Genomic DNA, 26768 nt, shown 5'->3' with positions numbered 1-26768 from the left:
AGTTTGTAAAATGTACAGAGTTCTCACAGTGACATTTGTAATTTATTCACAGTTACCACGCTGCATTTTATGTGAAACCACTGGACATGCAAGCATTTATGATTTTTTAAAGTTACAATGTTATTATGAACAGTGGAACTGCTTAAATCTTTTACAGAAGGCCAGAACATTCCAGAACACCCTTGTATCCCTGGAGCCTAGAACAGTGTCTCATACCCTGTGAAAGTGAAGTGAAAGTCGCTCAGTCATGTCTGATTCTGTATAGTCCATGGAATTCTCCAGACCAGAATACTGGAGTGGGTAGCCTTTCCCTTCTCCAGGGGATCTTCCCAACCCAGCGATTGAACCCAGGTCTCCCACATTGCAGGCGGATTCTTTACCAGCTGAGCCACAAGGGAAGCCGCTTCATACACTGTAAATGCTCACTAATGGTAGAGCACGTTCATCAGGAAAATACTCAAGCCTCTCAGATAGGGCTGTTGCATATGGTCGCATAGGGGCGCACTGAACAATAGGGGTCCGTTTCTCATCATAGTGAGATGGGCACCCTCTGGAGTTGTGCAGTGCACAGCCTGTGCAGCCGCGTGCTGTGGCCCTGTTCTTCATATCCCAATCAATTTCCGACTCAGGGAGCTCTGTGCAAGAACTGAAGACACAGGCTGACTCCGGAAGTACAACACAACACTTTCTCTGAAACTGCATGTGATGTAAAAACTACTTGTTTTTACTCTCCCATTCTGTGAGACGCTGGCTATAAGTTGGCTGATGACAAGTAAAATTGTAGTCTTCGGATTTATGGATGAAAAATTTAAAAATTAGAAGTGGTTAGATATGTGGCCATTTTGGACAATTTTTTAAAAATATTCCCCAAAGGTATCACAATATGTCACTGGCCTCAACCTTAACTTCACATTTTTGAATTGCTGTTGGGCTCTTCAGTTCAGTTGCTCAGTCGTGTCTGACTCTTTGCGACCCCATGGACTGCAGCACGCCAGACTTCCCTGTCCATCACCAACTCCCAGAGCTTGCTCAAATTCATGTCCATTGAGTCGGTGATGCCATCCAACCATCTCATCATCTGTCATACCCTTCTCCTCCTGCCTACAGTCTTTCCCAGCATCAGGCTCTTTTCCAGTGAGTCAGCTCTTCGCATCAGGTGGCCAAAGTATTGGAGCTTCAGTTTCAGCATCAGTCCTTCCAATGAATATTCAGGACTGATTTCCTTTATGATTCAGTAAGATTTCCTTTACAACTGGACTCTTAATAGGGGCTAATTCTTTGCAGAAATTGCTTGAGTGTTTTCTAAATTATATGCCTCATTTTGGCCTGATTTAGAAGTATAATCTCAGGTAATTATTTCATTATCAATGGAAATCACTGTAGTCCTGTAGAGCCTGTCAGCCAGGCATTTTTCATGCAATTATCTATTCTTTCTAACAACTCTGTAAGGTAAATATTACTCAGTTAACCATTACAAATGTGGATACAGATTCAAAAATACAAGTTGCTCTCCTATACCTTATAAATGGTGGAGCAAGGATCTGATTCCAGGTGTGACTCCAGAACTAGTGTCATCTCTTCCCTCTTCCTAATTCCCCTTACAGAATAATCATCGATGTAATTAATTCTAACACTCCTAATAGCTTAGTAATATTTATGTTTAACAAGTTTAGCATATTGAAGTGTAAAAAAACATTCCAAAATAGAAGCCCCAGGAATGAGCCTATTTATGTCCTTGAATATTAAATATTTTTTAAAAGCGAGAAACTGCAAGAGAATGCAAGGCACATGTTGTATTTGTTTTTGCATCTGCACACAAATATTATATCATCACTTACTAGGTCTCAGTAACAAAAATGGTTTGGATTCAAGGTGTTGGAGTGTGTGTGTGCCCCCGTGATTCTGAAGTGCATGGTTTCAGATATATGATGTGAGAAGGCAGGACAGCTTTGCACTTTAAGAATTCTTGGATCCCCTGATTAGACTTCTCTCTTATTAGAGATCCGTTTCCCGACCATGACTTCCACTCTCTCCTATAAATCAACCACTTCCCCTTTGTGCCCTCACTTGACACCATTCAGACCTCCATATATAGTATACCCCTCTGAGTACGTGTCCCAGGACAAGCAGGTAAGCTTCCTTTTAAAGGCAAGACTGTGTCTCATCTCTGCGCCCCAGCACCTAAGGTGGCGTCATAGCGGAAATGCAATCATGACCACTCAAAGAATGCATAAGCCAACAAAGAGTCCTCATAATTTTTCAAAGGGGATTTATTGATGATCATCAGTGCATTTTGGATCCAGCATTGATCTCTGGATGAGCATTCACCCTTTTCTCTAAATATTTCCTTTTGCCGGCCTGGTCAGCCTCTCCTTGGAATTCTCTCCTGCTCTCCCCCCCACAGTATACTCCTAGTTCTTTCACTGCTCTGACCTGCCTGTCTGTTCTGCCTCTAATCCCACCTCGTCCTCCCCTTGCTCCCTAAGGTAGATGCTCTCCAAAAGACCCAGTGTTGGTCCTCCCTAGGTCAGGTCCAGTGATCCATTCTGAAAGGGGAAGTGGAAATGACAGTGTTAGTCGCTCAGATGTGTCCGACTCTTTGCGGCCCTATTGACTGTAGCCCACCAGGCTCTTCTGTCTGTGGAATTCTCCAGTCAAGGATTCTGGTGTGGGTTGCCATGCCCTTCTCCAGGAGCCCTTACCTACCCACGGATCGAACCCGGGTCTCCTGCATTGCAGGCAGATTATCATCTGAGCTACTGGGGAAACCCTCTGAAGGGGGATCTGCCCTCAAATATTCAGTTCCTGCCTCTGTGCTGATCAGTCCCAGTTCTGGGTGTGTGCTCTTCCCTGGCCAACTTCGAGGCTCCGAATTCCTACTGAACACCTCATGTGAATGGTTCATTGTCTGCTGCAGTTCAGGATATCTAAACCCACACCCTTCATCCTGACCCCACCCTGAGCCTTCACCCACTCCATCCCCATGCCTGTTCCCCAGGTGCAAAATCTTAGTTTGATCCTCACCATCGTGCTAAGCACACTTAGTGTTTTTTTCCCCCCCTCCTTGTCCTGATAGTGGGAAGTATGCATCTTTCCTAAGTAATCAAGACTGTGGAATCTTTACTCAGAAAAGTGGTCATACCCTGAGACTACTGGCAAACAATCTCAGGATTGCAAAGGTTTCATGTTTACCTCTAAAAACTATCTATGGACTGTGAGTTAAGGAAGTCTCTCATTCACAGAGAAGTCTGACACATTAAAGTGGGCACAAGAAGACCAGAGGACCATTAAAGATGCTTTCTGATTGTTTCCCAGATTTTCCTAGAGCCAAGATAAGCGCCGAATTCTTCCTAATACTCAAGATATTCTCTGCTCAGGGTGGATATACTTTTAGTTTTTCAGGACAAGAGGAGGACCATTACTTCCTGTCTAAGAGCAGACGGAATCAGCTTTGATGCCTTCAGTGAGCAAGGGAATGAGATTCTGAAGCTCTGCAGCATCTGCCTAAAAGTCTTACTTAGGGGCAGCACACCTGCGGCATTTATTTTATGGCTGATGCCACTTTCCTGGGACACGGCTGCTACCTAACACAGTTTACAGTGACGAGTCAGACAAGATCACCTCTGTGTTAGTTTCCTGGGGCTGTGATTATGAAATACCACCAACTGGGTGGCTTAAAACCACAGAAATGCATCATCTCCTAGTTCTAGGGGCTGGAAGTTTGATCAAAGTGTCTGTGGACCATGTTCTTTCTGAATCTCCTACAAGAGCAGCTTTCCTTGCCTCTTCTGGTTTCTCGTAACACATTCCCTATGACTGTGTAATTCTGATCTCTGCCCTCCTCTGCAGATGTCTGTCTTCCTGTCTGTCTCTCTTTGCATCATCTTCCCTCTGAGTCTGTGTCCAAATTTCCCCTTCTTACAAGGACATGAGTTATATTAAGGTAGGGCCACTCCCCTCCTCCAGTATGACCTCATCTTATCTAATTACTTCTGAAGTGACTCTGTTTTCAAATCGAGTCACAGTCTGAGGGACAGGGATTTAAGATTTCAGTATATCTTTTGGTGAGGGGTAGAGGGGGACAACATGAGGCAGTGCATAACAGTAACATCTAAACATCAGAAATCAAGCACTGTGGTCTAATTCAATGAGTCCAAACTGGGTTTCAGAATCCATCTGCACACACTGCCCTGGATGGCCACTAGCCATCATCGGAGCTAGCAAAAGAGAGGAGGCTTAAAAAAACTCCAGTTTTTGATATTGAGTAAGAGAAGGCCTGATGATAGACAGTCATTCTGTGATTATAATGATCTGTGTTTAAGCACGAAAGAATAGATAAAAATAATTCACAGAGAAAAGTGGCGAAACTGCTCCAAAAATAAAACTAATGAAATAAAATACCAATTGTAACCTTAATTATATTGCTTAATAATTACATTTGTTTATTTACTCACTTTGCCTTGGGCAGTGATGCTAACTTCTGTTAGACCGTGTGGGAGTTCTTGGGAAACCATTTCTCTACATTTATCATAATAAATAATGTTTCATATTCTGTTTTTCTGAAGATGGAAACAGTATTTTGTCAGTACCCTTCTTCCATTCAAACCCCTGTCTTTATTTTAGGGTGTTTTAATACAGTGACAAACTAGGAAGCAAAGAGCTCGGGTAAAAGCCCTGGTCTAAGAATCTGCACTGGTTCTGAATTACGACATTGCTGCATGTAAGCTTACATCATTCACCTCCCTGGGTTTCAGGTGATGCGTCAGTAAACATTCACTAATTCATTCGTTCATTCATTCCCTCTAAGTAAACCAAAGGTACAAACTCAAGATCTGTAGGAATCAGCAAGTAATATGAATGAGTGACTCAGCACTCACTGCTTGGGAGACCTAGGGCTCCCTGGAGACAGCAGGAAATTAGCCAAAGAGCACATAACCCCTCTAGAGATGCCAGCAGCCACCCAGCCACAGACAGCTGTTGCCTGCCTTTTGAGCATCCTGGGGATTTAAAAAACAAAAAGGAACCAGGGATACAAGTTTTGATGTAAAGTTTCCCAATTTCTAAATCTTGACAGCCAATTAAAATATCTTTAAATCCCGAAGTTCAAATAGAACACCTCTACTGGAGGGATTCAACCTAAAGTCTGCTACATTTAGCCTCTGAAACAAATAAGTATTGATCCTTTGACAGGCGCTGCTAAACACTGGGAATAGAATAGCATATACAGATTCTTCCATCGATAGAGCTAATTGAGGGCAGAGTGAATTTACAAACTGTTCTTCGTCATCCTTGAAAGACTGTTTTCACACCGCTTTGGTGATTCACTCTCTGGTTTTCCCCTTACCTCACTGGCCACTCCTCCTCTGTCTCTCTTCCTGAATCACCCTCCTCCTCCGGACCTCTAAGTGCTGGCTTCTCTCCAGGCTTTGCCCTCAAGTGTCTTTTCGATGTTTGCTCACATCCATGGTGGGCACCTTAATCTTCTGATGACTTACTGAACACATTCTTACCTAAGGGAGTTTGGGCTTTCTGTCCATCCACCCCTAAACTGGACTTCCCTCAATGACCTCATCCTACCCAAAGGCTATAAACATTTCCTATATGCTGAAAATTTTGAACTTCTATCTCTAGCCTTGATTTCTCCTCTGTCTAGGCTCACACATCCAACTGCCAACCTGCCATCTCTACCTGGATATTCAAGTGACTTCTCAAGTTTAATATATCTACTAATAAGAACTCATTGGAAAAGACTCTGATGCTGGGAGGGATTGAGGGCAGGAGGAGAAGGGGACGACAGAGGATGAGATGGCTGGATGGCATCATGGACTCGACGGACGTGAGTTTGAGTGTACTCCGGGAGTTGGTGATGGACAGGGAGGCCTGGCGTGCTGTGATTCATGGGGTCGCAAAGAGTCGGACACAACTGAGCGACTGAACTGAAGAAGAACTTGAGGCCCCCCCTTCAATCTGCTGTTCCCATGGTACCTGTTCTCAGTAGATGGTACCGTTTATTCAGTTGATCAAATTAAGCATCTTAAAACTGGCTGGAATCTTCGGTTACCATTACCACCATGTCCAATCTTTCTTTTCTATCAGCAAGTCCTATTCTCTCTGCCTTCAGAAGACATCCTAGATCTGAGCACTTTTCAGCACTTCTATGATGACTGCCTTGGCCCAAACTACCATCGTGTTTCAAATGGATTGTTAACAACAGTCAACCATAGCTTTCACTTTTGCCATTCCTTACTCTCGTGACTCCACAGTCATGTCACTCTCTAGCTTAAAACTTTTCAGTAGCTGTTCATTTCATTGATGAAACCCAAGGGCTTTCCCTAAAGCCCCATGTGGTCTGGCCCCCAGCTGCATTCCTGGCCCCACTTTCCCCCGTTTGCACTGGCTGTACCCTCCACCTGGAATGCTCTCCCCCCAGGTAACTACAAGCCTCAGTTCTTCACTTTGGTCTGGACTTTGCTTAAATAGCACACATCCCTCCACAAAAGCAACCTCAGAACTTGTCCTTAAGGGATGTTATCTGCCTATGTATCTCTTTCTTACCATCTCCACTGCTGGAAGGTAATGCTGGAAGGCTGGGGTCTCGATTGCTCTCTCACTGTACCTGGCAGCTTCTGGGTGCTCATTCATATTTACAAAAGAATTAAGTGCATCCTTGGGCTTCCCTGGTGGCTCAGTGATAAAGAACCCACCTGCCAATGCAGGAGGTGTAGGTTTGATCCCTGGGTCGGAAAGATCCCTGGAGAAGGAAATGGCAACCCATTCCAGTATTCTTGCCTGGGAAATCCCATGGACAGAGGAGCCTGGTGGGCTATAGTCCATGGGATCCCAAAAGAGTCGAACATGATTTAGTAACTAAGTAACTATATTTATCAACAAATATATCCTTAAGTCTTTAAAATACCACTTAAAAATACTTTAAAACACTTTTTTCCCACTGTTTTTCCCACAAAATTCTGATAACTCTTTTGGCTACCTATTGCTCATTTTTTTCCATTAATCTACAGACAGAAAACCCTTCATGGTTAAAGGTTTTGTACAAACAAGTTCTTTGATTTACAACCCAAAAGGTGTTTCTGGACCTGTGCGTGATTTTGACTGCCTTGTTAGGCAGGTCACATGGAGACGTGCCCACAAGTGTCTGTTAAGAGCTATTTAAACTCCCGGATGGCCTGTTTGGCCCCTGTGGGCAGCTAACTCATCAGTTCCCCAAAGCCTGACTGTAGAATGATGCTGGTACTGGACAACATTTTCCCTAGTTTGCTATAAAATCAGGACATTGAAATACATTTGTGTATTGTTTTGTTTTGTTTTTATTGTGATGGGAACACAACAGGAGATCTACCCTCTTAACACATTTTTGGGGGGACTGTGCCATGTGACTTGTGGGATTTTACTTCCCTGACTAGGGATTGAACTTTCAACCCCTGCATTAGGGGCATGGTGTCTTAACCACTGGTCCACCAGGGAAGTCCATGACCACATTTTAAAATGCACAGTGCAGTATTGCTGTCTACAGGTACAATGTTGTCATGCAGATCTCTAGAATTTATTCATCTAACATACTGAAACTGTATAAATACTAAAGGTTGCTTTTTATTCTGATTGCTTCTTTTTTTTTCTGATTATCATAGTATCCCTTTCTTTTCTAAAATGATTGTCAATAGATGCGTTTTGTTGTCCTTTTTTCCTTAATGGCCTTACTCAGCAAAAAAACAAAAACAAAAAAACTGGGCAGCTGTATGTCAGTTTCCCTCTCTTCTTATGACATATTACTGCCCAACAAAATTCATAAAAATCTATATTATTTGGTCTGAAATTCCCACCATCAGACTCACTCCTTTGAGTCACACACAGGAAAGGCTTTGTCATTAGAAAGTTTCCGTTGAGTCCACGTTCCCTGAGAGGACCCTGGAACTTCCTGGAACTGTTCTGTTAGCAAATGAAGCCAGCTTGATCTATCAGATAAGCTCATTTTCATTCTGGGGGAGGAAAAGAGCCTGACCCAGAGACTTTGAGACCTAGGACATATTTGCTTTATTGTACAAGACCAAGTCCCCAGGAAGCCAAAAACAGCTGGCGTTCAATGTCAAGGTCTAATCCACAGCGAGGGGGTGGGGGGGGGGGTGGGCTCACCCCAGGGGGCTGGGGAGACCAGGGTTACTCTGGGGGAGCTTCACCAATAATGAACTTCACCTGTTTTACAATTTCCCCCATGAACTTATCTGCTAATACTAAATAGCATATTCTTTCCACTTGGTTTGGTTCAATTTCCTCTGGCTCAAAGATTACAGTCTAGCATCTATTACTCTTTCGTGGCACTGCTATGACCAAGGAGGATAAAATTGATAGAGGACAGATTCTCCTGAGCACCCGCCCTTGGGATTCAGGGAGTGAGTGGATGCTGACATGTTTATTTGTGATCAACCTTGCCCAGCCATCCTTCCTAACTGACCAGCATCCTGGGGATTTGACTGATGAGACCGTCTTCTTGAGACTGAGGTCATATACCCATAATGAATATTAAGCCCTGTAAGAAGATGAGATACTGCCAGGAGAAAGAGGAAGAGAAAATGACTCAGGGCTTTAACCTGGTTAAAGCAAAACAAAACGACTGGAGTCAGTCCACTTCAGGCGTGTTTATGTATTTCATTTAGATTGCTGTTATCGTCCTGGAGCATTTCGTATTTTTTTGAAAGTCAGTGCTTATCATTTTTGATTGAACGTGATATGGACACTAAGGTCCATCAGTAATCAGTCTTAATATGAAAACTTATTTGCTGAAAAATAGAAAACAGTTGATATAGGCTTCTTAAAAATGCCAATCTGGTCCACATCTCAAATCTCATTTGGAAGAATTTTCAAGAGCTCTCAGCCCTTAGTAAAATCATTAATAATGACACTGAAGATATCATTTCCACACCTGCTATGAAACTAAGCACTGACCCAGATGCTCAGGATCTAAAATTAATCAGCAGCAGCTTCATTTGAGTAATTTAATTCACGTTGCTTCTCTTCCATTCCCGTTGGGCGCTGGGTTGTTAATGGAAACAGTGATACTGGAAAATTTTGGATAGCCGAATTCTAAATGAAGGATTCTAGTAGATCCAAACATTCTGAGTCGTGTATAGAGGTGAGGGGAAGGAAATTTCACATCCTAAAGAACCTCAATATCTTTATTCATTTATTTCTTCTACAAATGGTCACTGAGCCACTCCTAAGCACCAGACACTATGTTTGGTAACAAAAAAAGACACAGGAACCTTGTTCTAGTGGAACTTACAGTCAAGTGGAAGAAACAATAGCCAGTGGAAAGTAAACAAACTCATCAGATCTTCACAGTTTATCAGGACTGTTATTCATTCATGAAAAGCTGAATGCCCAGAGATTGCAGGCATTGGGCCAGGCATTGGCATACAGCACTGTATAAAAGCAGACAGCTGTCTTGACCCCATGGGGTTTTCAGTCTAATGTGAGTGACCAGATGGGGGTAGAAATACCTCCTCTCCCCGCAAAAAATATTATATTAGCTATTTTCAAGTTGTGTGAAGTGCTAAAAAGAAAATACAAGGAATGAGGATAGAAAGCAATGTGTCTGAAAGAAAGTGAAGTTGCTCAGTCGTGTCCGACGCTTTGCGACCCCATGGACTGTAGCCTCCCAGGTTTCTCCGTCCATGGGATTTTCTGGGCAAGAACACTGGAGTGGGTTGCCATTTCTTTCTCCAGGAGATCTTCCCAACCCAGGGATTGAACCCAGGTCTCCCACATTGTAGGCAGACACTTTACCATCTGAGCCACCAGGGAAGTCCTGTGTCTGAAGAAGAATTTAAATAGAAAAGATGGCCTGGGATGTTTTTCCCAGGAGGGGCTTTCTGAGCAGAGACCTGAAAGGTGAGAAGGAGGCAGCCGTGAGAAGAGCTTCCCCAGCACAGAGAAAAAGAGCAGTCCTAAAGCCTGGAGAGAAAAGCACTTGGCTGGCTTCTGGAAACCAGAGGCCAGGGTGCCTGAGACAAGGAATAGGAGAGCCACTGTGTAGGACTGGATTTGATGTGCAGTGCCTGGAAAATCCCATGAATGGAGAAGTCTGGTGGGCTGCAGTCCATGGGGTCGCTAAGAGTCAGACACAACTGAGCGACTTCCCTTTCACTTTTCACTTTCATGCATTGGAGAAGGAAATGGCAACCCACTCCAGTGTTCTTGCCTGGAGAATCCCAGGGACGGGAGAGCCTGGTGGGCTGCTGTCTATGGGGTCGCACAGAGTCAGACACGACTGAAGTGACTTAGCAGCAGCAGCTAAGACTTGAGCAAGAGGATGTCTTGCCTCGCAGAAGGCCTGCTGCCTGGAGAAGGAGTTGCTGGCAGGGGCTGGGCCGGGAATTCCGAGAGAGAAGTTTTGCATCTTCATACTGTCTAGAGATTGCCGCCAGTGCCACCAGGGGTGGGTGGGAGCAGTGGAGACCGAGAAGAGTGTATAGATTGAAAGTGTGTTTTGGAGGTAGGTATTACTGGGAAAGTTGCATCTTGACAGTTTAGTCTTGAACAATTGTTTGTTTATTTGGGGCTGTGCCGGGTCTTCACTGCTGCATGGGCTTCTCTCTAGTTGTGGTGTGCAGGCTTCTCATAGCAGTGGCTTATCTTGTTGTAGGCCACATGTTCAGTAGAAATGGCACACGAGCTCAGTTGCTCCAAGGTATGTGGGATCTTCCCGGACCAGGGATCGAACCTGTGTCTCCCGCACTGGGAGGCGGATTCTTTACCACTGAGCCACCAGGGAGAATACTGGAGTGGGTTGCCATTTCCTTCTCCAAGGCATCTTCCTGACCCAGGAATCAAACCCAGGTCTCCTGCATTGCAGGCAGATTCTTTACAGACTGAGCTACAAGGAAAGCCCAGGGAAGCCCCAGGACAGCCTACTGAAAGGGTCAATTAATATGCATCCTTGCTTCATTAGTTCCTGCCTTGATGGTTCCTGGACCTGGAGATTTGGAATGGGACGTTAGCCTTTTCTCTTGAGAGTGCATTTCTCCTGGTCCTGTCCACCCTGTTGGCCGTTTCATTCTTAATGTTTTCTCTCTGTGTGGTCACTCAGGAGCTGGGTGGGATCCAGAGCTCCAGGGAGAAGTTGGTTTCTTATCTGAGCAAATGTACTGCTTTGCAGAATCAGACTGCTTATCTCAAAAACCCTTCTAAATGTGTCTTGTATAATTGAAGTTCCTATTACTTTTGGTTTTCTTAGGGTCAAGTCTTGAGATTGGCTTCAGTCTCATGAACTTTTCCTTAGCTGTTTTACACAGAAAGTTCTATTGCATCTTTTTTGTTTTTCTTTCAGGATTAGTTTTTATTTCCAATTTCAATCGTAAACCTAAAAACCTAGATTTTTCTCTCCGTTCAGTTCAGTCGCTCAGTTGTGTCTCTTTGTGACCCCATGGACTGCAGCACACCAGGCCTCCCTGTCCATCACCAGCTCCTGGAGCTTACTTAAACTCATGTCCATAGAGTCTGTGATGCCATCCAACCTCATCCTCTGTCTCATCCTCTGTCATCCCCTTCTCCTCCCGCCTTCTATCTTTCCCAGCATCAGGGTCTTTTCCAATGAGTCAGTTCTTCGCATCAGGTGGCCAAAGTATTGGAGCTTCAGCTTCAGCATCAGTCCTTCCAATGAATATTCAGGACTGTGGGGTTTAAGCCCAGTTCTTTAAGTACATTGCAGAAACTGTTCCCAAGATCCAAATTTCCTTTTTCAGAGTGCCTTATGTCTCTCAAATTTCTGAAATCTCTAATTGAAGTAAAAGTTTTAAATAAGTGGTTCATTTTCTTTATTTATTTATAGGTTTTCTTCTCATTAATTAATTTGTATTTTTCTCAGATAATTATTAATTTTACTCATTTTCAACTTAATCATTAATTCATGTTACTGTTATAAATCTTAATGTTTTATTATTAAATAATTTAAATAGGTTTATTTATAAATGTTCTATTTTTTCCTTCTAGTTTTTTCTTTAATTAAACTTTAAAGTTCCAATATGAATTTCTTATAATGTTTCATTATTAAGAAACGGAGTTGTGCAATTTTACTTTTAAAATGTGCTGAAATATCTTATTGTCCAGATCATGATCAGTGTTTTATAAGCTGCATTTCCTGTTCTTAGGTGCAAAGTTATATCAAGGCATAGATATTTCTAGAAACATTAAATAAATTATGTCCTTAATTGCTGATTTTTGTCTCTGGGACCTACCAAAGAGTTATGCAGTTTTGAAATTTTAATATGACTCATGCGATTTCTTATATTTCTAGAAACTTCTGCTTTTCGTGGACTGACGCTGTGTTATTTTGTGCCTGGTGTTTCATGACTCATGGCTTTTTTATGTTTCTACTTGTATCAATATGCAGTTGACCGTCTGTCAAATTTATTTCGTGTTCAAATCTTGCTTTTTTCTTTCATACTTTCCAAGTATAACTTGTCACTCTTACTTTTATTTTTATTATATCTCATCTCATGTGAGCATCATTTCTTCAATTTGATTTTTAATTTGAATAAATTTTGAAATCTTACATGTCTTTAATATTAAAAAAGCAGCCTAGGAACTTCCTTGGTGGTTCAGTGGTTAAGACTCTGCAGTACCATTACAGGGGACATGGGTTCAATCCCAGGTCAGGGAACTAAGCCACATGCTGTGGCATATGGCCAAAAAATGTATTTAAAAGTAATTTTAAAATAAAATTTTGAAAGCCTATGTAGCTGTCTAAGGAACCCCTTCATCCTTATTCTGAAATCCTTATCAGGACCTATAATGTTCTCACTTTGGACTTTGTCAAAGCACAGCATTGTACCAAAAGAGATAGAACTAATTTATGTCTGATGTTTCAGATGGGCTGGAAACACAGGAAATAATATACCTCCTGGCCATATTTCTATAACGTCATCTTGTGGATTACCATCTAACATCTCTAAGGATCAGGTTTGATGAAAGTGGAGAAATCCAGCATGATCCGTGAACTCTATTATTTACACCTGGTAGCCGGCCATAGCACAGTGTGAAGGAAGCTTCTTTCAAAAGAAAAAGACTTTAATCTCCCTAATCTTAAACCTTCCCACCTAGACTCATACAATGTCTATCTCCTTTTTGTCTCTAACTGCTTCAGCTACCTCCAAAACCCCTCATCAATCAATCCATGACCCTGTTTAATATTGTGCCATATTCCTTGGGAATTCTTGCCTTGAGAGATTTTATAAAATACCTGAGACAAAAAGGTGTGTAGAAATAACAATTAAATATCCAACTATTTGGTACTGATTATTAGAGGAAGAGGGCTTCCCTGGTGGCTCAGAGGATAAAGCTTCTGCCTGCAATGCAGGAGACCCAGGTTCGATCCCTGGGTTGGGAAGATCCCCTGGAGAAGGAAATGGCAACCCACTCCAGTATTCTTGCCTGGAGAATCCCATGGGCAGAGGAGCCTTGCGGGCTACAGTCTACCGGGTGGCAAAGAGTCGGACACAACTAAGCGACTTCACACACACATTAGAGAAAGAGGCTTCTTTGAAAAAGAGAGAGAGTCATTGGCAGTAATAGGCTTCCCTGGTGGCTCAGATGGAAAAGAATCGACCTATGTTTGATCCCTGGGTCAGGAAGATCCCCTGGAGAGGAGAACGGCTACCCACTCCAGTATTCTGAAGATTTCCATGGACAGAGGAGCCTGGCATGCTACAGGCCATGGGGTCGCAAAGAGTCAGACCCAATTGAGCGACTAACACTTTCATTTCTGGCGGCCAAAATGTGTCAACAGCCAATCCTAGTTAGTCCCTGTTTAAAACATGATGGTACCATTGAGAGGGGAGAGCAGCCAGGATAAGAAATAAGGAAGAGCTCTTTATAGGCTAGGTAGAATTAGCTCAAAGGGACGGCTGATCCTCATGTGTGTACCCCAAATCATGGCTCCCAACTGCTTTTCCCTTGGGAACTTTCAGAGGCACCTGTTCAGTAGGTCTGGGTATGGATCCCAAGAATCTATTTTTGGAAGCTTTCCAGTGATTCATATGCATGGCTGAATTTAGAAAATATTACTTTAAATGAGCTCATCTGACACTCTGAAACTGTTTGTTCTTCTGCTGCATAAATCTGTTAAGCATCCCTGAAGGTCTTAAAGTTCCCATTAGTCTTGCAAGTTTCCGATAAGGTATAAATGCCATGATTTCTCACTGGTAGCATTTTCCAAGTGAGGATTAAAAAAAAAAAAACAAAACAGGCACTTTTTCATACCCTTGATGAATACTCTTATTCCTGTGCCAATTTTAATTGCTGTGTTCAGCAACACAATGGCCTGTAAATCATTAGTCATAACTGTAAACTATGAAACAACAGCAGCCAATCCTAGTTAGTCCCAGTTTAACACATTATGGTGCCATTGAGAGGTGAGAGCAGCCAGGATGTGAAATAATGGGGATGGATAAGGGAATGAATTGGATATAGTAACTCTGCAGAAGAAAGATTCAAAGACATGCTAGCCTTCTCCAAATAGCAGAGTTAGCATGTTGAAGAGGAAGTATACTTGCTCTATGTAAGGAGTGGAACCAGTGTGTGAGGATGTAAGGAGTGGAACCAATCTGTGAGGTCTGTAGAAAGAAGGTCTGTGTTCAATATGAGGAAAAAATTAATAAACACGCCTGGTAGGATAAAGTTCCCAGCTCCGGAACTTCTCAAATAATGCAAGCCTGGGATTTGCATTGTTGTTCGTATTTAATCGCTCTGCCATGTCTGACTCTTTGCAACCACAAGGACTGTAACCCACCAGGCCCCTCTGTTTGTGGGATTCCCAGACAAGAATACTGGAGTGGGTTGCCATTTCCTTTTGCAGGGGATCTTCCCAACCCAGGGATCAAACTCACGTCTCCTGCATTGGCAGGTGGATTCTTTGCCACTGAGCCACCAGGGAAACACATGGGTTTTGTATTGTGTCCTTTAAAAAGTTCTTTCTATGCCAGAGATACTCTGAGAGAGTCCCATGTTGAACTAATTATTAAAATGGCCAAGCTCAGCAAGAGAAATTTCCCCCAGTGCCAGTGTTAGATTATTTGGTTGCCTAACAACCAGTAAACATCTATGATGCAGTGGAAAATCAATAGTTTGTGTGTCTGAACTGATTGTATAGTTCCTAACACCACACTTGGTTCATCCCATTGATGATAAGTATTCCCATTACAGTTTGTTGTGTATCAAAATGGTATAGAACTGCAACCTGCTCTGTTCTGATTTTTATCAAACATGAGCCAACTCCCCAACTTAACCAGAATGTACACAATAGAAATAGATGTTGCATTCAGATAGGAGTTGACAGGACACAGTGGTGAGAACAGAATAATTTAGGTATCTGTAAAACTGTTACATAAAGTCAAAGCTAGTAGTGTTTCTAGTGTGATGGTAGAAGTTTAATCATGAACTCTTCATCTTTGGAATTCAGTGGATTTTTCATAAGTGCCTAATGCCACCATTTAAGGTATAGAACAAATTTTAAATATTGATATATAACATGATTTAATTATTTAATCATAGCTTTCCATCCATCCAGTCTCCTAGGAAACCAACAAAATATATCTGGATAGTTTAGAAGTTTGATCTCGTTTATAAACGGCTGCTTTACATTATAAGAATATAAGAACTGTTACTTGTCAAACTTGTGCATTAAACATCTGCCAAGATATCTTATTAGGTTTTCTGAGCAATAATGACTCGGTGCAAAATAAACCATGGAAGCCTGTCAGATTCTATCCATACTAAATAACTGAAACACTCATTTTCCCTCCTTTGTTTGATCTCTCAAGCCCAAATCATAATTTTAAAAAGTGATTGATATGGATTAATTTCACTTTCTCCCTGAAAGATTCAGAATTGCTTTAGGTAACTTTTTATTAGCCAGTCCAGGACATTTTTACAACAATATAATTAATAGCATTTTTAATGAAAATGATGGCATATTAATTGGCAATTTTTGGATGACTGTGCTTCCTAATTACTTATTAACCTTTAAATCAGATATACACAAGGGAGAAGAACAAGATTCATGTCTTTGAGTATCTGAAAGCTTTTTTTCAAGGTGCTTTTTATAAAAAGAATCCAAAAGAACTGTTTTTTCCCCCAGAGGAAATTCAAAATTATATCAGGAGCTAAGTGTGGTATGACGCTTAAAAACACATTAATATGCTACAGAAGTTTTCAGTGTATCTATTCTTGACACTTCAGTGAATCATCATTAATAGAAGCGTGGTTTAATAAGATAGTAAAAATGATGCCATCAGTTTTCCTTTATCATTTAAATTTGGAGGTAGTTGCAAAAGGTGCTGGAAAGTGGAAAAATACTATTATTAGTTGAGATGGTCTGTTTGAATATTTCCATATATATATATTGGAAAATGAGGAAGACCAGACCTACAGAAGATTTCCCCAGGTCTTTTGCCCGAAACATCAAGTCTGACTTCGTGAAGCCAAAACAGGCTTTTAGATAAGACGTGGTCTGAACTTATCTCATTGTCATTTAAACAGTAGGTCTGTTGAAATAAACGTGAACTAGATGAAGAGACAAGTAAGTGGACCTCGGAAGGCAAGAGTCCTGTTTCATCTAATATGATGGGAGAGATCTCTTTTTCTGAAGACCTGCTTTCTTTGAACTTCTATGTGGCCTTCCTGTCTATCTAGCACTGTTCAGTGAGTGCTACTATTTGAAGGTCAAAGTTGCTTCTCACTTCTTCTGAAGATTTGTTTTGTACCTGTGCCTGCCTTCTTGTTGACTTTTGCCCTGTGGAATTTTCTACACTCTCTTTCTCTGTCTCTGCCTTAATGCATTCATCAGATATATTTGTGAAAGTCTGCTCTTTGGCATAGAGGATCCAGAGGCGAAGATGCTCATAATAAGTTCTAGGCATGTGCTCTGGAAGCATACTGTGGGCTAGCCAACTCAGACTGGAGGTTGGGAGAGATCAGACTTCACCAGGAGAATGGAGCTGGTGGTGGTGGGTGAGAAGGCAGGACACACCAGCTCTGAATCTTCCTTCTCTAACTCAATGAAACCAGCTGTTTCCTCACTCTCCCCCACCCCCATCTGCCTGGTTTCATATGTCTCCAATTCTTCTGCACTCAGCTTTCTTTATAGTCCAACTGTTACATCCATACATGACCACTGGAAAAACCATAGCCTTGACTAGACGGACCTTTGTTGACAAAGTATCCTACTGGATTATCATTTATTAAAAAGACAAGTCACCACTGACCTTCATCCTTGCACTGGGATTTTCTCCTTTACTCTGTAACTCTCACAGATATATTGAGCATTTTTAACAATTCAGTAGAAAGTTTGAGTGGTGAGACAGAATTTTCAGTGACACTGGCCCTCCCCTTCAGGAAAGTCTGTCTAACTGACTCAACAAGACATCAGTGTCTGGGCAGATGAGTAACAGTGGCAGTTGATATGCCTGAGTTAGCAGTGCAGCCATTAAAGTAAGAAGGACTTAAGAATGATGACTGGGAAAGGAAGTTTAAGTGAAGATTGTTCAATGAGATGAGCCTGGAATCAGGCCCCAGGCACATGTGATGTTTGTCTAGACATTAAAACATTCACATGTATTGGGTGGATAAAATGAAAGTTTATTGACACCTACAACATGCTGTATGCAGTGTAGGCATTTTGCATTCATTATTGCATTTATCCTACCTTAATGATGTATCATTAAGGTAGACACTCTACAGATAAGAAAACTGAAGCGAAGAGTTGTTGTTGTTGTTCAGTCACTAAGTCATGTCTGACTCTTTGTGACCCTATGAACTGTAGCCCACCAGGCTCCTCTGTCCATGGGATTCTCCAGGCAATGATACTCAAGTGGGTTGCCACGCCCTTCTCCAAAGAGAGCTTATATTAATGATTCAGGATCCTGGAGCTAGTAAGTGCAGGAGGTGGGATTTGGGTCTAGACACCTCTATTTTCTGGATAGATCTAGGTTTTTCTATGGTTTCTAATTACCTCACTGTGTGAGCATTTCAGGCATTTCAGGAGGAAAGTGTGTGTTAGTCACTCAAATGTGTCCGACTCTTTGCCACCCCTTGGACTGTAGCCCACCAGGCTCCTCTGTCCATGGGATTTCTCAGGCAAGAATACTGGAGTGAGTTGCGTGTCCTTCTCCAGGGGATCTCCCTGACCCAGGGATCGAACCCTGTCTTCTGCATTTGCAGGCAGATTCTTTACCATCTGAGCCACAAGGGAAGCCCTCAGGATGAAAAGCAGAGACGATGGCCTGGAATGGGTCTGAGCATGGTCTGTGGAAGTACAGGAGGGGCACAGGCTGAGGGGCATGATGTCAGCTCAGATGCTTTGGGGTTGAAGTCACCCTGGTGTCTGAGCGCTCCGTCGGGTGCGGGAAGATCGAGATCGAGTTACTTGTAGGAAGCACTGCATCTCATTTCACTTGACCTCGAGTTCTGTCCCCCACCCCCACCCCCAGCCCCGGGGAAGGAAGCTCTAAAAGTCGGCCCAGCATCACTGGCCAATTTGGCAGAAAACACCCCCAGCCTGTGTGAGTTCATCAACTGCAAACAGTGATGAGCCCTGTGTTGCTCCAGGTCACTTGTGTCCCTAGAAGTGAGGCTGGGCGGGGTCTTCCTGTCTCTTCGAGGGCTCAAGGGCGCTAAGCTGCACCAGCTTCTCTCCGATTTCTTCTGTTGGACCTTCCCCAACTCCTCGGGGGGTGACGACAGTGCTGTGTTTTCTCAGAGGCCTTGCCCTTGAGATGCTGCCAGATCCCTGCCACCGTTCCTCAGCCCATCCTCAACCTGTCTCTCCCGGGTACCACAGCTGTCTCCACCGGCTCCTTCCTCCCGAAGGCCCTCTCAGCTGGAAAGCCTAAGCAAAAGTTCCCTCTCTGGGCCTTTCCCCCATCTTTCATCCTCTGACCCAAGTCGTGTGTGTGTGTGTGTGTGTGTGTGTGTGTGACTCAGTTGTGTCCAACTCTGTCTATGGGATTCTTCAGGCCGGAATACTGGAGTGGGTAGCCATGGACAACTCCTAAAGATTGTTTAAAGAGCTTGCCTCCAGGAGTACCTCTTTATTCTCGTCAGTCAAATGGGAGGAAAAGAACCTCTATCGACTGGATAAGGCAGGGGTCCTGTACTCTGGAGGGTATGAATGCCCAACAGAGCAGTGCATCAGTTCAGTTCAGTTCAGTTCAGTTGCTCAGTCGTGTCTGACTCTTTGTGACCCCATGAACTGCAGCACACCAGGCCTCCCTGTCCATCACCAATTCCCAAAGTTTACTTAACCTCATGTCCATTGAGTTGGTGATGCCTTCCAGCCATCTCATCCTCTGTCATCCCCTTCTCCTCCTGCCTTCAATCTTTCCCAGCAACAGGGTCTTTTCAGATGAGTCAGTTCTTCACGTCAGGTGGCCAGAATATTCAAGCTTCAGCTTCAGCATCAGTCCTTCCAATGAATATTCAGGACTGATCTCCTTTAGGATGAACTGGTTGGATCTCCTTGCAGTCCAAGGGATTCTCAAAACTCTACTCCAACACCACAGTTCAAAAGCATCAATTCTTTGGCGCTCAGCTTTCCTTATAGTCCAACTGTCACATCCATACATGACCACTGGAAAAACCACAGCTTTGACCACATGGACCTTTGTTGGCAACGTAATAATGGCAGGAGTGAACGTCGACATTTTAGGAGCAGTGCATACTCTTTTCTAAATGTTAAACGGAGCATTTTGGTTGTGGGTTGAGATTGGGTGGGAAAAGCTTTGGAATTCCTTAAGCTGAAGATGAGAGGATAGGATAAAGTTGAAGTTTGAGATGTGTAATCAGGTGATAGCATGTAAGACTAATTTCAAGTGAAAAAGAGACTGTATTTTTATAAATTGGACAATAACTGCTTTCCAATGTTGTGTACAGTTTCTACTGTACAACAGTGTGAATTAGCTTTAAGTATACATAGTTCCCCTCCCTCTTGAGCCTCCCTCCCACCCTCCCCATCCCACCCCTCTAGGTCATCATAGAGTACAGAGCTGAGCTTCCTATGAGTACAGAGGATTTCTGGATGTCCAGCAGCTTGCCAAGCTCTTTAAAAGCGCTATTTCACTTAATCCTCGCTACCAACCCAATTGATTTTTGCTCATTTCGTGGGTGTGGCAACCGAAGCTTCGAGAGTTTCGTTTTTCCCGTGGCTGGTACATGGCAGAGCCGACTGATGCTTAGAACTTTAGTCCAAATACAACAGGTGCAGAAATGTCACCAGAGCGAAGACAGGGGTGCTCCCAGGAGGCTGGCGTGAGTCCTTAATTTCTCAGGAGGGTTGGGACTCTGTTGGCTTGAGGGATAGACTGGAAAGGAAGCTGGAGGGCATCACAGGACAGGCCAGCAGGCTGAGAGTGAACAGGGAACCAGGGCTGGGAAGAGGGGACCCTGAGTGAGCATCCTGCGTGCCCAGCACATGTGGGTGGTTAGGTCCGCCAGCTCCGAAATCGCTCTGTGAAGGAGATCAGGGAGAGGGGACCCTGATTGAGCGTCCTGCATGCCCAGCACATGTGGGTGGTTAGGTCAGCCAGCTCTGTAATCGCTGTGTAGGAGATCTTGTTTCATCCCTCTTGTGGCTGAGGAGACAGGTTCAGAGGTTTGCGATAACAGCCCCCTGAGTGGCAGAGGAGGGATTTGAAACAGGACCTTTGGGATCACAGTCCTGCAACTCATTGCACTGTCTCAAATGTGCTTTCAAGCTGGAGGCCTGGGCTTGGGGAAAAAGGGCCATACAACTCCCAGAAACAGGGAATTGTTGGGAAAAAGATCATGCAAGAGGGCGCAGGGTGACCAGGTTTGCTGGGGGTGAGGTGGCAGGAGTCTACCTGGTTAGCATTGTCTTGAGCATCTGGAGACTGGAGCTGGTGAAGCCAGTTAAGTGGCAGAAGTCACGTGGCTGATGCCAGCTCCTCAAGCTGGAAGCAGAGTGAGAAGAGGAGGGGCCAGGAGAGACCCCGAAAGTGAGTGTTAGTCCCTCAGTTGTGTCCAACCCCAGGGACTGTAGCCCACCAGGCTCCCCTGTGCTTGGGATTCTCCAGGCAAGAATACTGGAGTGGGTTGCCACATCCTTCTCCAGAGGATCTTCCCAAACCTGGGATCGAACCCAAGTCTCCAGCATTGCAGGTGGATTCCTTACTGTCTGAGCCACCAGGGAAGCCCAGGAGAGACCCTAGGCACCACCAAAAGAGGTGGAAAAGGGACAGCTGGCACAAGAAGGAAAATAAGATGGTGCTGTGGTCAGAGACTCAGCCTGGAGGACATGCAGAGAAAGTTCCAGGCCAAGGGCACCACAGCCAGCCAACTGTCAGTCCACTCTAACCTGCCCAGGCTGCTGCCAGGAGATTTTGAATCACATCAGATTTATTAGGAATATATTAAATTCCATCAGATCCTGTAACCGCAAAGGACGATGAGGTGTTTACTCTCCTGGGCACCACTACTTTGGGTGGCAAAGCGCCCTGTGTGCACAGTGGCTCCATCTAACCAGTTCTTGTTTTCTGATAAAGTATTGGCTGAACACTTGCCTTACATAAACAGATAGAAAAGTAATAATAGTGTATACTCCCTCGGACCATTATAGGAACGGCTAGGCTCCCACTTGATGAGGTTTGGAAACGACATAGCAATTTTGATGTCCTGTCAAGCTTGTTAAATTGCGATTTTACCAGGATTTTACATCGAGCCAGAACCAGCACGTCCCAGGGTATAAATTAGACATAATTGGATATGCACCGATTCTTTCAGGTCACTGGGATAGAATTTAATGCTATAATTGAATAAATGATACTGTTGTGACCTGAAAAGCCCTCTCCCAAAACTTCTAGCCCATTCTCTGAAATCAACTGAGGAAGCTGAATCCACTGTATGATTTTATCTGTGTTTTAAAAACCTAGCCCCACATCTGAAGAATGGCTCCAATCCAGACCTATTACATTTTCAATTGCCGTGCTAAGTCACTTCAGACTCTGTGCAACCCTATGGACTGTAGCCCGCCAGGCTCCTCTGTCCATGGGATTCTCCAGGCAAGAATACTGGCGTGGCTTGCCTTGCCCTCCTCCAGGGGATCTTCCCGATTCAGGGATCGAATGCATCTCTTGCACTGGCAGCCTGGTTCTTTACCACTAGCACCACTTGGGAAACCCATATTTTCAATTGAGAGGGCAGGAATTTGCATTTCTGGAAAGTTCTCTGGGACTTCCTAGACAGTCCAGTGGTTAAGACTTCGTGCTTCTGCTGCCGGGGTCACAAGTTCGATCCCTGCTCAGGGAACTAAGATCCCACATGCTGCACTGTGAGGCCAAAATAAAATAATAAATTAAAATTTTTTTTAAAGTGAAAAAGTTCTCTGATTAGTTCTGTTGGAAAGTTGTATTTAGAAAACGCTGCTCTGTTACTCAGGGAGGAAAGGTTTGTCACGTATTTTATTCGGCTAATCTACCTGGGGGTTGACCTAGTGCTGCTAAATAGGGAGGTGTTTTATTTGCTCATTGCCTGTACCAACTGTGATTTTAAATTTATATTAAAAAATTTACATACCATTTTATATAGGTCCAAACATATAAACATATATAATATATGGGCTTCCCCTGGTGGCTCAGATGGTAAAGATTCTGCCTGCAATGCAGGAAACCCAGGTTCGATCCCTGGGTTGGGAAGATCCCTGGAGAAGGAAATGGCAACCCATTCCAGTATTCTTGCCTGGAAAATCCCATGGCAGAGGAGCCTGGCATGCTACAGTCCATGGGGGTCGCAAAGAGTCGTTCACGACTGAGTGACTAACAAACATATAAAAACAGATGTACTTACTTTTCAGTTTTTTTCTTGTTCTGTGGCTTCCAGTTTCTGCCTTAAATACTCTTCAATCTTAAACTTTTTTTTTCTTTTGGCCACATCTTGTGGCATTCAGAACTTCGCAGATGAGGGATCGAACCTGAGACCCCTGCAGAGGAAGCAGGGAGTCTTAACCACTGCACCACAAGGAAAGCACCATACTCTTTAATTTTGAGTTTAATAATATTTGTCATTGTCCTTTATGTTATCCAAATTCTCAAATATACTCTGACCTGGAGCAGGAGTGTCATGAGCTGACAAGTGAAGGATTTCACAGTGTATCAAAGTAGACCTCTGGGACTTCCATGGCGGTCCATTGGTTAAGGATCCACCTGCCAATGCAGGGCACGCTGGTTCAATCCCTGGTCCAGGAACTAGGATCCTACATACTGTGGGACAGCTAAGCCCGTGAGCCACAGCAAAGACCCAGCCCAGCCAAAACAAACCAACAAAGTAGAAGAGCTCTGAAGACCTGGTTTTGGATCCCAGAACTCCACTGAGAAGCTCGATGACCTTAAGCAAGTTATTTGCAATATAGCAATAATAATGCCAGTGTCTAGTCTATGCAGCTCATGAAATTTTCATAAAAATCAAGTGCTATGATAAAAGTGGCAGTGCCTTTTAAACTATTAAATGGTTACAAATATGATGTGTTACCATATAGAATTAAAATAATGACTCCTATATTGTTACCTCCAGGACAATCCCCAAGGAGAGGAAAAGTGAGAGGGATTCCAGCTGTGATAGTTTAGAGAAGCTCTGTTTGATTTTTCTGCCTTCTGTCTGATTTATATATTGGTTTTCTACATAAGACTTCATTGGAAATCTGCTGCTTAAAAAGGAGGGGTTGAAAGTTACTGTTCTGTGGCCTGTTGGGCTTTCTGCCCATGTTCTTCCTTCTTTAATTGCAAGCCTACCCTTAAGCAAGGAACTGATCATTATCACCTTCACAGACATTTTTAAAAGGTAAAATTCTAGTTAGTTTCCTTCCTTGACTTCTTATCAGTAGTTTTGTTTAAATTCTTGAATTGAGTTAAATGGTTAAAATAGGGTTTTTAGATGAATTACTATTATTCCCAAATTTTGTTTCTACTGTCCCTGTGCATAATTACAAAATTACTGTAATAGGAGAACTTCTTAACTAATTACAATCTACTACTTGGAAGTAAGAGTGAACTCAGAGACTTAACCAGGTATCAGGCAATGTGAGCAAATCAGAAAACTGATCAGTCCCCAGGGCTCAATTGATATTAGATGGATGTAATTTTACGTTAACCTGAGAATTCAGCGGTACAGAATTCTGCCAACGCAGGAGACCACCCTGGAGGAAGAGATGGCAACCCACTCCCGTATTCTTGTCTAGAGAATCCCATGAACAAAGGAGCCTGGTGGGCTGCAGTCCATGTGTTTGCAAAGAGTCAGATATGTTAGTGACTCATGAACCATAACCTCTTAAAAGCCTAAATCAGTACCTCAGAAATCCCAAATCATGTATTTTCAGGCTTTCTATATATTTTTGTCAGATTCGTATGGTGGATGTCTCAGGAAAAGTTCAAGACATTTGACAGGAAGTTACCCCAAAGTAATTAACCTTTCTAAGAAGAACTGAGCAAGATGGAAGGAGGAGAAGGGACAGAAAAGGAATAGAACAGATGCACTGACACACACACATACACTGGTTAAGGGAAAACAAACCAAAACCAAAACAGGATGCCAGCGGGACATTCTCTGCCCCGAGCATGGGGGGCATCGCCAGTGCCCTGCCTGGGCAGCTTCCACTGCTAAGTCTGCACGTGGTCCCTTTTGTCACCGTACACAGAGGAAGGTGGGGAAAGAGAGCTTTTCCATGACATTAAGCATCATTTATCTCCTCTTTCCCCAACACCTCTGACCTAAGAATCTACTAGGATGGTTCAGATGAAAGAATCGTCCAACCTGACTTCTCACTACTTCCCAACCCTTGTTCACCGCATTGCAGTCTGATTTTTGTTCCCAAAGCTCCACCAAAGTTGGTTATTGATCACCAGTAACTATGGAATTGCCATATACAGTGATCACTTTTGCAACTCTTTTTAAAATTTTTTTTAATTCAGCATTTTTATGTATTTATTCATTCTAGCTGTGCCGGCTCTTAGTTGTGGTACACAGGATCTTCAATCGTCTTTGTGGCATGCAAACTCTTAGTTGCGGCGTGTGGGATCTAGTTCCCCGACCAGGGATCCAACCCAGGCACCCTGCATTAGGAACTCAGAGTCTTAGCCCACTGGGCCAGCAAGGAAGTCCCACTTTTCAACTTTTGATTTTACCGGACCTCTCCTTAGGACATGAATTGCCACACACTCTACTTTCTCTCCCCATGCCACTTCCTTCTTCCATTTCCCTAAGGCCTATATTTGTGGACTCTCTAATTCCCATCTGAGATCATACTGATGATGATCTCTGCCTGTCACCTCTGTAACTTAAACGACACATATTATGTTACACTGTGATGATTTGTTGACACTATTGAGAGACTGGCCCTAAGCCACCAGTGTGAATACCTTGGGACATAAATGGGAAACTCAGTCCTTGATGATCCTTATTTTAACTTGTTCCCTCTGAACAAGGAACAGAACAGCAAATGCTTCTAGAAAAACCTGAAGGGATTCCCAGCACCAGAAAGGAAGGGGGAAAAATAAATGTCCTACTTAGTAGCTCATTTTCCACATTGAAAAGGAAAAAAAAAAAAAAAAAACCTACATGGGAAGTAGAGAGCCTTTGGACATTGGTCTCCTGGGGCTCAGTGGAGTCTGATGTCGGTTGCCAAGCAACAAGAACAAGGATCAAGGACTTTGAGTTCTCGGCAAGGTGGGAAGCATATTTGGATGGATTCTCAACAGGATGTCTGGAATTTGTAGGGAGGCTCAACCTTGGTTAGCTCCTCAGCGTTCATGAGGTCCTCCAGCACGCCTAGTCCTTTTAGATGCTTGATTCTTGTTCTCAGCATTACATCTTATTCATTTATTTTGCCATGCATGCTCCTTTTTTCTCCCTAGTTAACTTGAAAAACTTTTGAGGGATAGAAAGGAAGCCTAAATATTATGGTCTCACCTCCCAGCATCTCGTGTGAATTATCTTCTATAAAACTATATTGGGTGATTATTCGACCTACCATCCTAGTTGGTTGTCAGAGATCCTTCTTTTATTTTTCTTAGTGGACACAAGTTTAGTGACACTTGTAGAGGCGAACTTTGCCTGTCAACTTTTAACTTCCATTGATTTTTCCATGGAGTGTGCCAAAACCTTAAATTGATTCCAGTTGCTCTAAAAAGATGTATATTTTTCTTCTACACGTTTTAAGGAAAAAAAACATTTGAGTGTGTTTTCCCTAGACTAAACCACAATCAGATAGTTTTTCCAGGAATGTATGAATGAACAACAAAGTGGTTACTTTGGAAGCAGACATGCTGTTATATAGGATTTCAGGAGAACTCAAGTAATTCCATATTTCACATGACTCCAGGTAAAAGGAAAAAAAAAAAAAAAGAAAACTTCGCTGGCAGTAGGAAAGGGGAAAATAAATTCTAAAGCTCTTTTGTGCAGATTTGTGGTTCAGAAACTGAAAAAATTTGATTCAAAAGAAATACGGCAAATTATATTAGGGAATATGAATTGCCTTTAGACAAAAGAATATTCATGGATTTTTGCTGTTTAAAGATAAAATAGCTCTCTTTCTGGATCACAGACTCACCACATCTTGGATCTGTAAAGGACTTTGGGGAATTAAATTATTTTCCACACAGTGCCAAGGCAGTGACTCCTTTAGGGCAAGGATCATATTTTCTGCTTCCTCTTCAAAAATGTCCACAGTGCTGAGTCAAGAGCTGTGCGCTCCGTTC

General features: G+C 43.1%; 1 protein-coding gene and 1 non-coding gene across 6 annotated transcripts in view; both read left to right on the top strand.

Annotated features, from left to right (window-relative positions):
* MBNL2 (muscleblind like splicing regulator 2) overlaps positions 1 to 26768 on the top strand; it is a 161734-nt gene that overhangs the window by 54935 nt on the left and 80031 nt on the right. The gene's annotated exons all lie outside the window — the stretch shown is intronic.
* Positions 13328 to 13399, top strand: TRNAC-GCA (transfer RNA cysteine (anticodon GCA)). The gene has a single exon. It is a non-coding gene; the product is annotated as a tRNA-Cys (tRNA).

Source organism: Bos mutus, chromosome 12 (assembly GCF_027580195.1).
Source record: "Bos mutus isolate GX-2022 chromosome 12, NWIPB_WYAK_1.1, whole genome shotgun sequence".
NCBI lineage: Eukaryota > Metazoa > Chordata > Mammalia > Artiodactyla > Bovidae > Bos > Bos mutus.
This window is presented reverse-complemented; position numbering and strand designations above follow the sequence as displayed.